Raw genomic sequence first — 13,243 nt, forward strand, 5'->3', positions numbered from 1 at the left:
CAGGTGATTCTTCAACCTCTGTCGGATTTTCGATGACCGATTTAGTGAAAACGTCTGTGATCCGCGGGACTACCTCCCTTTTTCCCATTTTCCAGTCAAACCTCTGATCCCGAAGTCTATTCCTTATCCAGAATCGCCCATCCATAAGGGCGTCCTCCTCATAACCCAATCCGCAACGGCCTACCTTTTGGATAGCCGATATTGGTTCCACGATTCCTTGCAAAGCGGTCCCCAAGCCTTTGCCCTCTTGATACCCATTCCTTGACATTACTTTGGCCACCATAGCCATAGCCCCCTCCTTCCCGGCGTCTTGTAATTCGAGGGCTTGGAAAGAACTTTCCAACGACTCTTCAACAGCTTCTACGTAGGGAAGTGATTGTGGCTTGGTGACTAATATGGCTTCTTCTCCTTTCACCGTGATGATTTTGCCGTCCATGATGTACTTTATTTTCTGATGCAAAGTTGAAGGAACAGCATTTGCGAAATGGATCCACGGCCTCCCCAACAACATAGTGTAGGCCGGCTTAATATTCATCACTTGGAATGTGACGTTGAAGGTACATGCACCGATTTGAAGTGGTAAGTCAATGTTCCCCAGGACTTCTCTTCTTGTACCGTCAAAGGCTCTTACTACCATAGCACTTTGACGTATATCTGATTGGTCAACTGGCAACCTAGCCAATGTAGCACTAGGCAGTACATTGAGAGCGGATCAGTTGTCAATAAGTACCTTGGCTACTATACAACCCTTACATTTCACTGTCACGTGCAGAGCTTTATTGTGCCTTAAACCCGTAGGGTCTATCTCGTCTTCCGAGAAAGTAACAAAACTGGATGCTTGGATTTGCCCTACTATCTTTTCAAACTGCCCCAGTGTGATGTCGGGGTTTACAAAGGCCTGATCCAGGATTCTCTGCAAGGCTTGTCGGTGGACTTCTGAGCTCTGGATCAGTGATAACAGTGAAATTCGGGCAGGTGTCTTTCTCAACTGCTCCACTACATTATACTCACTCTGTTTCATTATTTGGAGTAGCAGTTCTTCCTCTTCTTTATGTCCGGCAGGCTCTACTTCCTCTGCCTTCTCAACCTCCTCTTCTGTATTCTTTAGTGACTCTCCCATTTTTACTTTCCCTTTCCTCTTTTCTTTCTCTTCGTTCCCGTAACACCTCCCACTTCGAGTTACGAACTCAACTTCTTGCTCAAGCGAGGAGGATTTTGTGGTAGTGACGGGTTGAGGATTAGTTCGGGGAGTAATACTGGTGGTAGGTCCGGCATAAGTCATTCTAAAATGCTCATGAGGAGTAAAACATAGTTTTGGTGGTGCTGGAGGTGAGGCAAAATTAGGAGCTGATGTACTGCTTGACGCTCCTTGGGTGAAGACTTGGAAATTGTAGTTCCAAGGGATGGCGTGGGTGTTGGTAACAGGGAGCTGAGATGGGGCTCATATAACTGTTACTGGCGGCGAGGCTACTGGGGGATTGGGGACAGAGTAGGTTAATCTAGGGTTGGGGGTAGAGGTATTTTGGCCAAACCTGGCGGCATTTACTTCGCCCTCCACTTTTGATCTCCTTTGGCATCTTAAAATTTTGAGGGACAGCAAATTCTGTACCTCTTGACGGAATCCCGCACAGTCTTGCAACTCATGATTACCTACCCCTCCATGGTAAGGACATCCCGTGCCTTTTCCTGATTCGGGTACCTGAGGGCAAAGATAACCTTCACTCATTACCATGGCAAAAATTTCCTCAAAGTGAGGAACTAACTCATCCACCTCTGGTGCCAACCTCTCTCCATCTGGCTCTATCATATTTACTCCATTACCCGCATTATGGTTGGGCAATGGGTTTGAGGTAACATTAGGGAGGGAACCATTTCCCTCAATCTTCAACCACCCATTTCGGATTAAAGCGTGCACTCTCCCTCTGAGTACCCCGCAGTTATCAGTTGAATGCCCTTGTGCTCCTCCATGATATTCACAACGGGCAGTGGCATCATACCACCTGGGATATGGAGGCTGAATTGGGTCTAGGGGAACTGGTACAATTTGGTTTATACCAACAAGGTATCGGTATATTTCACTGAGTGGGAGGGGAAGAGGTGGATCAGGGTTTCTTGGGGGTCTTGGGTTGTTTTGTGGTGGTCTTGGTTGAGCAGGAGGAGGAGGTGGTCTTGGTTGGTAATTTATAGGTGGGGGATATTATGGGCGCGGGTGTGGATAATTAGGAAAAGGAGGCGGAATGTTTGCGATGGTTTGGCCATGAGGGAAAGGATATGGCCGGTAGTTATTTTGGGGAAGTGGGGAGTAATTATTCTGCCGGGTGACGGAATGCACATCACCCTCTTTTTTCTTGCTAAAATTGGCAGTCTTCTTTGCAGGATTCTCAGCCAACTCCTGCAGTCGCCCCATTCTTAAGTTGGCTTCTATTCTTTCACCGACCTGGATGATGTCAGAGAAGCTGTTGGAAGTGTTTCCAATCATCAAGTTGAAGTAGGGAGCTTTCAAAGTCTTGATGAACAGAGAGCACAGCTCATTGTCAGTCACCGGAGGGTGTACTTCTGCCGCATTTTCTCTCCATCTCTGGGCATACTCCTTGAATCCTTCCCTGTCCCTCTGCACCAGGTTTTGAAGATCTCTCCTTGTGGGGGCCACATCGCAGTTATATTTGTACTGTCTTAGGAAGGCATCAGCTAAATCCTTCCAGGACCGCAGCTTGCTCCTGTCCAACTGAATACACCACCTCAAAGCTGCCCCGGAGAGGCTCTCATGAAAGAAGTGGACCAGCAGTCTGTCGTCCTCTGTCAGAGCAGACATCTTGGCGATATAGGTGGCCAAGTGAATACGAGGGTCTGAATTCCCAATGTACTTGTCGAAATCGGGGACCTTGAACTTGGGCGGCACCACCACATCGGGAACCAATCTAAGTGATGCCACATCAACTGAACCATACATATTCAGCCCCTCTATCGATCTCAATCTCTCTTCTAGAGCAGATAGTTTCTCGTTTTCTCTCGTCTTATTTTCTCCTCCCACTGCATGAAATGCTCCCCCAGCTGGGAGATGAAGGGTGGAGTGAACTGGAGGGATTAGAATTGAAGGGTATGGATCGGTGTTTGAAACAGTTGGGTAATGAGAGTAAGGTAGGTCATTATTCATGGTAGCCGGATTGACAGTGATTGTCGGGTCCGGAATAGGTGACTGAAAGGTAAAAGAAGTTGAAGCTTGGTGCGGATCATTTGTTGTAGGTGGTGGTGGAGGTAATGGTAAGTTTGGTTCTGAAGCATGTTTATTCTGGGACATTTCCCTCATTAGTCTCATAAGTTCTGAGACCTGATCTTTCAATTCGGAAACCTGCCCTTGTAGGTTCTGTACTTGTTCCTGATCTTCCATTATCTTCTTTGTTCGGGACCTTGTTAAGTATACTCGCTTGGGTTGTACCGTGTGCTTGGTCAGACTTGCCTTGTTTGAAGCAATGTTGATTTCCTGTAGGGAAAAAAAAAGGTTTTTACTGAATTTCAAATTTTGTAAAAAAGAACTAAAAGTCCTGGTCCGGACGAAGGATACAGTGGCGTTTGGGAGCCAGAATGAAATCTGCGAAAGGATGATTGCATTAACTTTATCATGGCATCGTTCGATAGTCTGACCGTGAATGACTGGATTGAATGCGCATTTATGATACCTGTCCATATAGCGCACTCAATTTTTCACATAACCCTAGCGAGGAAGTTTCTACGGGAGTCATATTATTCATTCATAAATTTGCTAAACAATGGTCCAAAAATCATTTCATTAACTGAATAATTCGTACACCGTATTCTTTACATCGGCCTAGGCTCTGGGAGGTTCTTTATAATGAGATGGCATTTTCTGAGATACTCATATATCCTTTCTTCTTGTTTGGCAGGGTTAAATGCTTTCAGAGCATACTCGGATTCAGGTAATAGCTCTTGTTTTCCCTATGCTATCGTTCTTTCCAGCTAGTCAACGTTCTCTTTCAGCTCTTGATAGAGAGCAGCTTGTTTTTCCTTCTCTTTCCTTTCCTTAGCACACTCTTTCAGAATATCGTTGATGAGTAGTGCTTGTTCCTTTAATTCGAGCTTCTTCTTTTTATTTTCTTGTTTATACTCTTCAACGAGTATTTCTTGGTATTTCATTTTTTTCTGAAGCTTACTATTCTGCACTTCCACTTCTTTTACCTCAGCTTGGAGAGAGTCTTTTTCCTTTTCCCACCTTACCTTTTGCTCTTCGAACCCCATCTTTTCAGCCCTTGCCTTTTCCCTGAGTCTTCTCACCTTTCTTTTAAGGCTCTGCCGTTGGTCTTCCAACTATTTTGTTTGTTCTTGCAGTTGTGAGTTCTCGGTATTTGCCTTTTGTAGTGAGTCAGCCAGACGATTATCAGCTTCTTCTAATAGGACATTCCGGCGAGGGTCGATGTCTTCGAATTCTACAGTTGAGTGTTCTCGGTCCCTGCCAGCCCTCCATTCAAGATAATCGCATGTGGCACTTGGACCTTTAGGCGACCTTTCCATCAGAGAGATGTTTTCCCAGGATCTGCGAGCCATTTTCAACCCTTCCTCTTCCTTGAGGTCATGGTAGAAATGACCTTGGTGGTATTCTTCAATGTCGATTCTGGACTGTGTTGAGCCAAACTGCCTCATTACCAATGCCGGAGTGTAACTTGTGTATGTGGTTACTCCGATTATGGACACCGACTGATTACCTCCCGTGTTGATCAAAACGGATTGGCCTGACGCCCACAGCTTCCTCCAACAATAATCATGGCTATTAAAACTCAAAATCTGTTCCCGCCACTGCTGTTCATTCTTCGGGCTGATTACTAACCGGGTCATCTTCTCGATGGGAGGTTGGTCAAGGTACCAAGTCAATCCCTTTGTCTCCACAGGACATATGTGACTGATAATCCAGAGATATAACAATTGAGAACAACACTTAACGGATCCTTTGCCCTGTTGTCTGCAGTAGGTAAGGGTTAATAAGGTCTCCGCAAGAATTACCGGTATCGGATTGACCTCTTGCCTTTCTACTGCCCAGAATACTTCCACCGTGCTGCAGGTTATGATTCCTAATGGGCCTGGGAACAAAATCAGGCCATAAATTCCCAATGTGAGTGCTACTGAAGCTTGATCCCACCATTTCTCTTGGAGGTATTGATCTAACCGCTTCTCGAGGTAGGTCCAGTACCATCCATGCGTGTTCCCTTTGACAGTTTCTTTTGACTTTGCCTCCTCCGAAGGAATACCCAACAAATGTGTTAATCGTTTCCAGGTCTGCCTATGCTCAAGGTGTAGGTAGATCCGATTCTGTGTTGAATAAGGAATCTCTAGTAATGCCTGATATTCTTCCATAGTGGGAACTGTATCAATGTCATTGAAAGAGAATACCCCGTACTTAGGACTCCAAACTGACAGCATGGCCTTTAATGCCGGGATTTGGAACTTGACTCGCATTAGGGTTGCAATCCTCCCGTACTTCTTTTCAAATCGTGCCTTGACCTGATCAGGAAGTGACCTCCAACCATTAGACAAACCCTCGAGGCTGTTCATTCTAACCTCAATTTTATTCAGATCCCATGAATGTAGTAAGCTAGCATGTGCCTTGGAAACATCATTTTGCGGGGGTACTGGAGTATGAGTTGATTTGGACCAAAGTTTAGCATTCTGAACTTCTTCTGCCGACTGACTCGAGGATGCCATGATAAAAATGATGCCTATCCTTTTTACAGACTTTTGGTTTGGTGATACCTGCGGAAAAACTCGTTAGCATGATAAATTCAGGTAATCCTGTATTATATTGTTGGCAGAGTGGTACCTACACATTTATCAAAGTAGGAAAATGTGCAGGTTTTCTTAACAATATAATTCAAGATTACCCTTAAAAGTATGAACAAAGTAAAATAAACAGAATAGGGTATGAGTAAGTATGCCCCTCTTGTCCTAGCATAGGGAGATTCTTGATACCGGATGAGTGCTACCTAATTGGATAGTTCTATCTTATAAGGTAGCTTACTACGGCTTTCAGCTATTGTGATAGTTTAGCTCAAGGTCTAATTTTTTAAAAGCCACAGGTTCCCAAATTGCCCCTACTTTAACAGTAGAGCCCCATTCTATAACCATGATATTATCGGGAAAATTCCACGAGTATCACAGTGGATGGAACGAGTTTCAAACTGAGCAGAAGCCTTCACGGATACTAACGGGGTAAAACCCACGAGTACCGCTACATGACCCCCTCCTACTTTCCTAAAAGGGTAAGAAAGCCCGGGTATAGGGCCGAAGTGTGTGAGGACATCGTGTGAGTGTTCAGTGTGTGAAGGGACACCTTTACCTCTTCCCAATTCAGGGGGATTTTATTCTTCCCATTTTTCCTTTTTTCTTTTTTTTTTTTCGAAACGAAGGGCACTGTAGGGAATAAAACAAGCAAAACAAGCAAAACAAGCGGAACAGTTAGTAGGAATAAACAAAAATTAACACATAAAATATTGCGGGTGAGCCCACCTAACTATAATTTGATTGAAAAATTAAATCTACTTTTGGACCTCTAGACCGGGGTTAAATCTCAAATGTCCCCAATAGAGTCGCCAAGCTGTCGCAAGGTGTTTTGCGGTCGCCTGAACGAAACCTCACCGAAGTGGGAAAGAGTGAGGAGTCGCCACTTTAATTTTGAGGGAAATTAAAGAAAACCGTTTATGAAGATAAATTGAAATGAAACCACTTCAAGGCAGAGATTCTAGGTTCGGGGTCCGTAAACGGGTGGGGAAGGTGTTAGGCACCCCACCTCGTCCCTTAATAAGGGTGAGTAGATTTAACTTTGCATTAGTTAGGAGGGCTTGAATGGAAATGTTAATCCTTTTGACCAAAGGAATATTTTTTTCACTAAATTTGGATTACCCAGATACATAAGTAAATAAGACAACCTCAGTGAATTGACATCGCATATCATTTTTGGTTTTGGGATTATTTTGCGTACAGGTTAAAATTTGGTGTGAGAATCAGATAAGAACTCTCCTCCGATCTCTTTCAAATATTTATTAAAATTCTGAGTAGAGATCGGATAAGAACCCTCCTCCAATCTCTTTTGAAGTATTTAAAATTTAGGATTGAGAATCGGATAAGAACTCTCCTCCGATCTCTTTTAAATATTTATTAAAATTTTAGCTCGAAGATCGGATAAGAACTCTCCTCCAATCTCTTTTTAAATGTTTATTAAAATTCTGAGTGGAGATCGGATAAGAACCCTCCTCCGATCTCTTTTGAAGTATTTAAAATTTAGGATTGAGAATCGGATAAGAACTCTCCTCCGATCTCTTTTAAGTACTTATTAAAATTTTGAGCTGAGAATCGGATAAGAACTCTCCTCCGATCTCTTTTAAATTAACAGGAGCCTGGAAGGGACTTTTCCGATCTCCCGAATTTTAATTTCAGCTACATGTCATAAGAGCCTAAAGCTAAGGATTCTGGCATTCAAAGGTGTTGGGGATAAGGCTTCTTTTAACTAATTGATACCTTGTGACTAGACGGGGGATACTAGACTGAATTTACCGACCTCCCATGTGGTCACCTTACCAATACCTATTAATGCCCGATCTATTCTATTTAGTTATCCAAGGTTTGGTTTCATTTTGTCTTATGACGTCTTGCCTAATGACCTATTGAATTTTCCTAGTGATTCGGCTTCACCATTTCCCTGTCTTATTATTTAGACCTCTTATCATTATAAAAGGACTTTTAAGTTGCCGTTACCTACATTTTGTTTAGTTACTACTACGCTATTCGGGACCAGAACTCCTGTGCTAAGAAGTAATGAGGATTAATCAAAGAATAGACTGATTAACAAAGAAGTAAACTCGAGAATGACCGTCTCCGTGTTTAAAACATAGTATAAACTTGGTGAAAATTACAAACAGAAAAAGAATAAATGAAATATGTGAATAAAGAAGGACATTTGATAAAATAACGATATAGCACTCACCTGTAGGGAGTCGAATCTACTAAACTAACTATGGAATCACAGAATGTAACAGGATTGCAGGTTGATAGCTGGAGGACTAAGGTTCGCCTCGAAATGAAGGATTCTTTAAAATGTAAACAGGTCAAAATAACCAAGCTTGAATGGAGTTGAGCTTGGACAATATGAATGGAAATAGAAGATAACAAAGACAGAAAGTGAGAGTGTCACAGGATAATGAACGGACTGAAAATGAAGAATTTCAGTATTCAAGAATCCCTTTGCAAGAAAACACTTCAGAAAACTGGTTTCCAAAGTTTTCTTATGAAAGCTAAAATAGCAGAGTAACGAACTGAATTAAGTTTCAGAGTTCTTCCACTATGGTCACTGCCTTTTTTCTATTTTTTTCGTCCTCCCTCGAACAGTTTTCATGCAGGTATTTATAGGAACCGGGTGGTTCCCCTGAAGGGTCAGGATCTATCTTGGGGGAGATGGAGGGTCAGGATTTCAAAGGACATGATCGGATGCTTGAGAATTAAAGCGAATCAAAATGAACGGTCGAGATCATCCTCAGGATGCCTATCTTTTTTCTTCTGATCTGACGGTCCAAAACTTTGTTGACCTGGGTGATCCGAGGGCTGGGAATAAAAGGCGCCGATCTTGTCGTCTTCCTCTTTGATCCAAAGGCTCCGGACTCGTCCTTGCAAGTGAGACCAACGGTGGAGATTGGGATGTACAGGACTGTCATGACATACTCTGGCACCTGTCAGCATTGTGGGCGATTCTCAGGCGTGCGGTGGAGATTTTGTCTGCGATGCTTTAATTACCTTGGCTCTGATTCTGACGACGGTTATTGGGATTTGTCTTATTCTCTTTGCCTTCCGATCTTCCCTCTTTCTGATCTCCCTTACACACTCCTTTTCCGATCTCTCATGTTGGTCTCCCATCTTCCGATCTCTATTATTCCGATCCTTTCCTTACTCGGGCCAGGTCTGGTCAAAGCATTAATTTCCCCTCGATTCCCAAAGCGTCCGCTTCGTTTTCTGCTTAGCAATAAATGCCTGGTTTCTCCCTATATATACCCCTGACAGAAAAAAACTTCCCTCATTCGATTTTCCTCTCTTCCTTCTTACTTTCCAGTTCTAGCTGCTCCGGCAGAAGTTCCATGATTGTGGCTGTTGATCCCTTTCCGATGGACTTCTTTGTTCCTCGACTGAAAATTTACGATCCCGGTGATCGGATAATAGCGATAACCTTATCTGATGATGGTGAGAGAACTGAATCAATTAATCGATTTGGATTGCGGACCTCGATCGTGTCGATCTCGAGTCGTTCAACTGGCATAATCGGCGAACCGATTTTGGCCGAGCAAATTGCTGATGTTCCGCCGACCCTTGACGGTTGCTCTTCCAAGTTTATTCGGCTTCTCACCACATTGGGTGTTCCGACAGCGGCTTTCCTCCACATTGGGTGTTCCGACAGTGCCTCGGTTCTGGTCGGTGACACCCCTTTGGATCAGTCACAATGTGACATTCCGGTCCCTAGAGATCGCCCAAATGATGTATTTTGTTTTCAATGTAATCCGATCTCTATAGATCACAGAAATGATGTAATCCAATTTTAGTGTAATCCGATCCCTAGAGATCGCCCAAATGATGTAATCCGATCTTTTGAAAATAAAGACTTTATTTTGTCGATTATCATCTTATTATTATTGCATTGATTATTTTCCGATCTCTAATGTGATTATCCGATCTGGTTCTTTACCTGAACGACACTTATCCGATCCGTAATTCGAAACACCTGGATCTGCCGCTCTATAATTAACCGATCTTGGGAATATGCGTGAGACGTGTCAGAACAGCTGGCGAGTCCCGCTAACCGATGTAGTGCCTGGAACATCGTGAGCATTAAATGCTCGGACGAGTATAAATAGGGGCTGGGTTAGCCAGTTGCTCTCTTATTCCATTTTTAGTCTCTCGCGAACAACCCCAAATCTCGTTTTCTCAAGTTCTTCCGACGCCGATCAGATTCCGGTAAGGGCTTTGATCTTTCTTTTAGTTTAAATTCTTTATTTCCTTTGAAAATGAGCGGCGCCGAAGGTCAGAGAGTGATGAGCCCTCCTTCCATTCAGTTCTCGTGGTCGTCTGATGAAGTAGAGGTGGTCGGGTCAAGCGCACGACCAGAACCTCCTAGGGTCTCCGTTCCAGCTCGGGGGCGGACCGCACCACCGAGGCTTGTACCTTCTTCAGGGAGGGAGAATCTTCCTATAGATGAGCTGCCATCAATCTTGCAAGAAACCGATCTGCAATCGTTCAGCCAGGAGTACAATATTCATCCTGATTCGTACGAACTTATCCGGTGTCACGGCGATCACCGAGCCGATCACTTCTTTGAAGAGAATGACATGGTTATGGTATATGAGGAACAGTTAAAGGCCGGTCTTCGGTTCCCTCTGGACAACTTCTTCAAAGAGGTCCTAAAATATCACCGAGTGTGCATTGCCCAAGTTCACCCTAACTCGTGGCGGATCTTAGTAGCCTTCCGAGGCCTGTGCCGAGCTAAGGGAATCAGTCCTACGGCTAAGGTATTCGCCGAACTGCACAGGCTAACTCGCCGAAAGGACGACGAGCACTGGTTCTTTCAGGCGAAGCCTCATTGTGGGCTCTTTACCGATCTGCCCTCCTCCCTTAAGAATTGGAAGAACCGCTTCTTCATTCTGAGGAGCAAAAATCCGAACTGCTTTGAGGGCTTCCCCCGTAGCTGGTGGCACCAGGGGTCCTTGATTCCGAAGCGTATTACCTTGAACAAGGAGGAAGGCCTAATAGTGATGGAACTGAAGAATCAGGCGGCCACTCAAAAGTTCTCCTGTTTAGATGCGGTGACTGCCGATCTGCATCATTGGATTATACAGCTGATCACCGGCCAAGATCGCGAGCTTCCGCTCTCTGACCTCAGCATCGGTACTTTTTACATCTCAGATCTCAGGACCTTAGCGATTTCACTGACCTCTTCTTTGTGCAGGTATGGCGGGTGGTGAGGGTTCCAAGAAGCGGAAGAAAGAAAGAGAGATTTCCCGGAAGGTAAAAGAGATGAAGCGTTCGGAATTGCTTCAAACACCCGACCATGAACCTGGGGAGATACAAAGAGGCCCGCGTCGACCTTCAGGACCGCCGATCGCAGAAGCTGTCCGATCTCCTCCTCGGCGAGAAGAGCCGCCTCCACTTCCTCCAGTTGCTCCAAGCACAGAAGGGGGGTCCTTCTCAACCTTCTGCGAGGCCCCCTCCTCGTGGCGCTCAAGTGCCGATCGCTTCCCTGGAGAAGAACCGGACTGTTCGGGAGAACCCAGGTTTTGCCAAAGTCTTGGGGTCTTCCATCTGCCTTCGGGAAGATCGGGACCGACTGTCTCCGAACAATCTTGATGACATCCTGACCCGATCCATGAGTCTGAATGTAGAGTGCCTGGTGAACCAGCACATAGTCCGGGAAAAGGCTCACCGCCTGGGTAAGGAGGTCGAGAAGAAGAGTTAAGAAGTGGCATCCCTCCGATCCCAACTCTCATCCGCTCAGGATTACATATCTCAAATTGAGGGGCGTATGAAGTACTATGAGGATAAGCTGGCCGAACAGGCTCATGTTCTGGCTGAAAGGGATCATGCTCTTGGAGAAGTCCAGGCGCTCCGGGCCAACGAAGCTGCTCAGGTCGCTCACCTTACTGAGGAGCTTAAGGCAAAAGAAGAAGAGATGGTGACAGGAATAGTCGGTGCTTATGTGAATGCTCACAAGGATCTCTTGGCCGAGCTCTAGAAGCGTTACCCAGAGGAGGACTTCTCTTGGATGGCCGACCTGGCTCCCGGAGGCGAGGGTGAGGATAGTGAGGAAGAGGCTGAGGGTGAGGGAGAAGACGGACAAAATGTAGATCAGGCTGGGGGTGATCCTCCAGCTGAATAACTTGTACAAATTTTTGAAATGAAATGAAATGGAATGCCTCTTTTGTTCGATGAATGGTTGTGATCGAAAAATTTCTAAATTATTAAACACTTGATTGTTTGAGTGTCTTGAAATAACTGAAAGTGATTATCAACCCAAGTGTGAGAGATCGGAAAACACAATGAGCATAAGATCGGTAGAGAACCAACGCTAAACGGAACTTGATTAAAATTAGAAATTTGGCTTGAACATTTAAGATCGGAATCATCCTTAAACCGGAACGGAACCTTTGATTATTCTTAAACTTTTGAAAGGGAGATCGGCAATAAAACTGGTAAGAAAAGATCTAGTGTCAGTTCATTTCGTTTGCCAACAGATATCAGGAATATACTTGACTGGTCCGGAGATTCGACAATGGGTTTGAGAGATCGGTGAGTGATTTAATAGTCAAAGGGATACTTGGTATTGGGGATCTGTTTCAAAGTTTATTGATTCTGGGGATCGGTTTCAAGATTTATTGATTCTGGGGATCGGCCAAAATATGGTGTCGACATATATTATATATTTTTTATTTATCAAAATACTATTGTGTTTCACATGTTGGATGAAACTTCACTTATTGATTGAAAGGAAAATGGAAGAAACAGACCTTTGGTTTGGGTATCACTTTGGAATGGAGACTGACAGAACACTGTTCAAGCATTTGCTCAGAAAATCATGTGCCTGACAAGCATCTCAAAAAATTGTTAGGCAGAATGACATAAATAAAGGATAATCAATCACCATGTAAATTTTGCAAACACATTTTACATATGCTTTGGAATTCTTCATTATTATCATCATAACTGGCAAGGAGAAATGAGCCGCAGACACCTAAAGAAAAACAATACAGCATTAGAATAGATCAGACATAACCAATGTGGTAGTAGACAGGGGCGGAGCCAACCCCATTGGTAAAGGGGGCTAAGGCTGGCCAATTCACAGACAATTCCTGTTGGACACTTTACTTTTGACTAAGTTTTGTACTTTTGTTTTATGGGTTTAAAAATATATTAAACCAATTAAGATGTGCAGGGCCAAGTATTATGGCCCTATTTTATTCAGTCATTTAGGAGCCAAACATGCCATCTCTTGATTAATATGGGCCTCTAATATATTTTTTTTAGAATTGTGGGAACAATGGCCTCTTGGGTCCTTGAAGGGCTCTGGCCTGGTAGCAGAGTTATCTCTAACTCTAAAGTTGTAAGGTCTTAAAAAAAAAATAAAAAAAAAAATAAATCAGACTTAAAAATGAAGCAAGAACTAAAATAGAAAAATAGCAGAATCATTAGTAATATTGGGGGAAATAAA

The sequence above is a fragment of the Hevea brasiliensis genome, chromosome 16 (assembly GCF_030052815.1).
Source record: "Hevea brasiliensis isolate MT/VB/25A 57/8 chromosome 16, ASM3005281v1, whole genome shotgun sequence".
In the NCBI taxonomy this organism is placed as follows: Eukaryota; Viridiplantae; Streptophyta; class Magnoliopsida; order Malpighiales; family Euphorbiaceae; genus Hevea; species Hevea brasiliensis.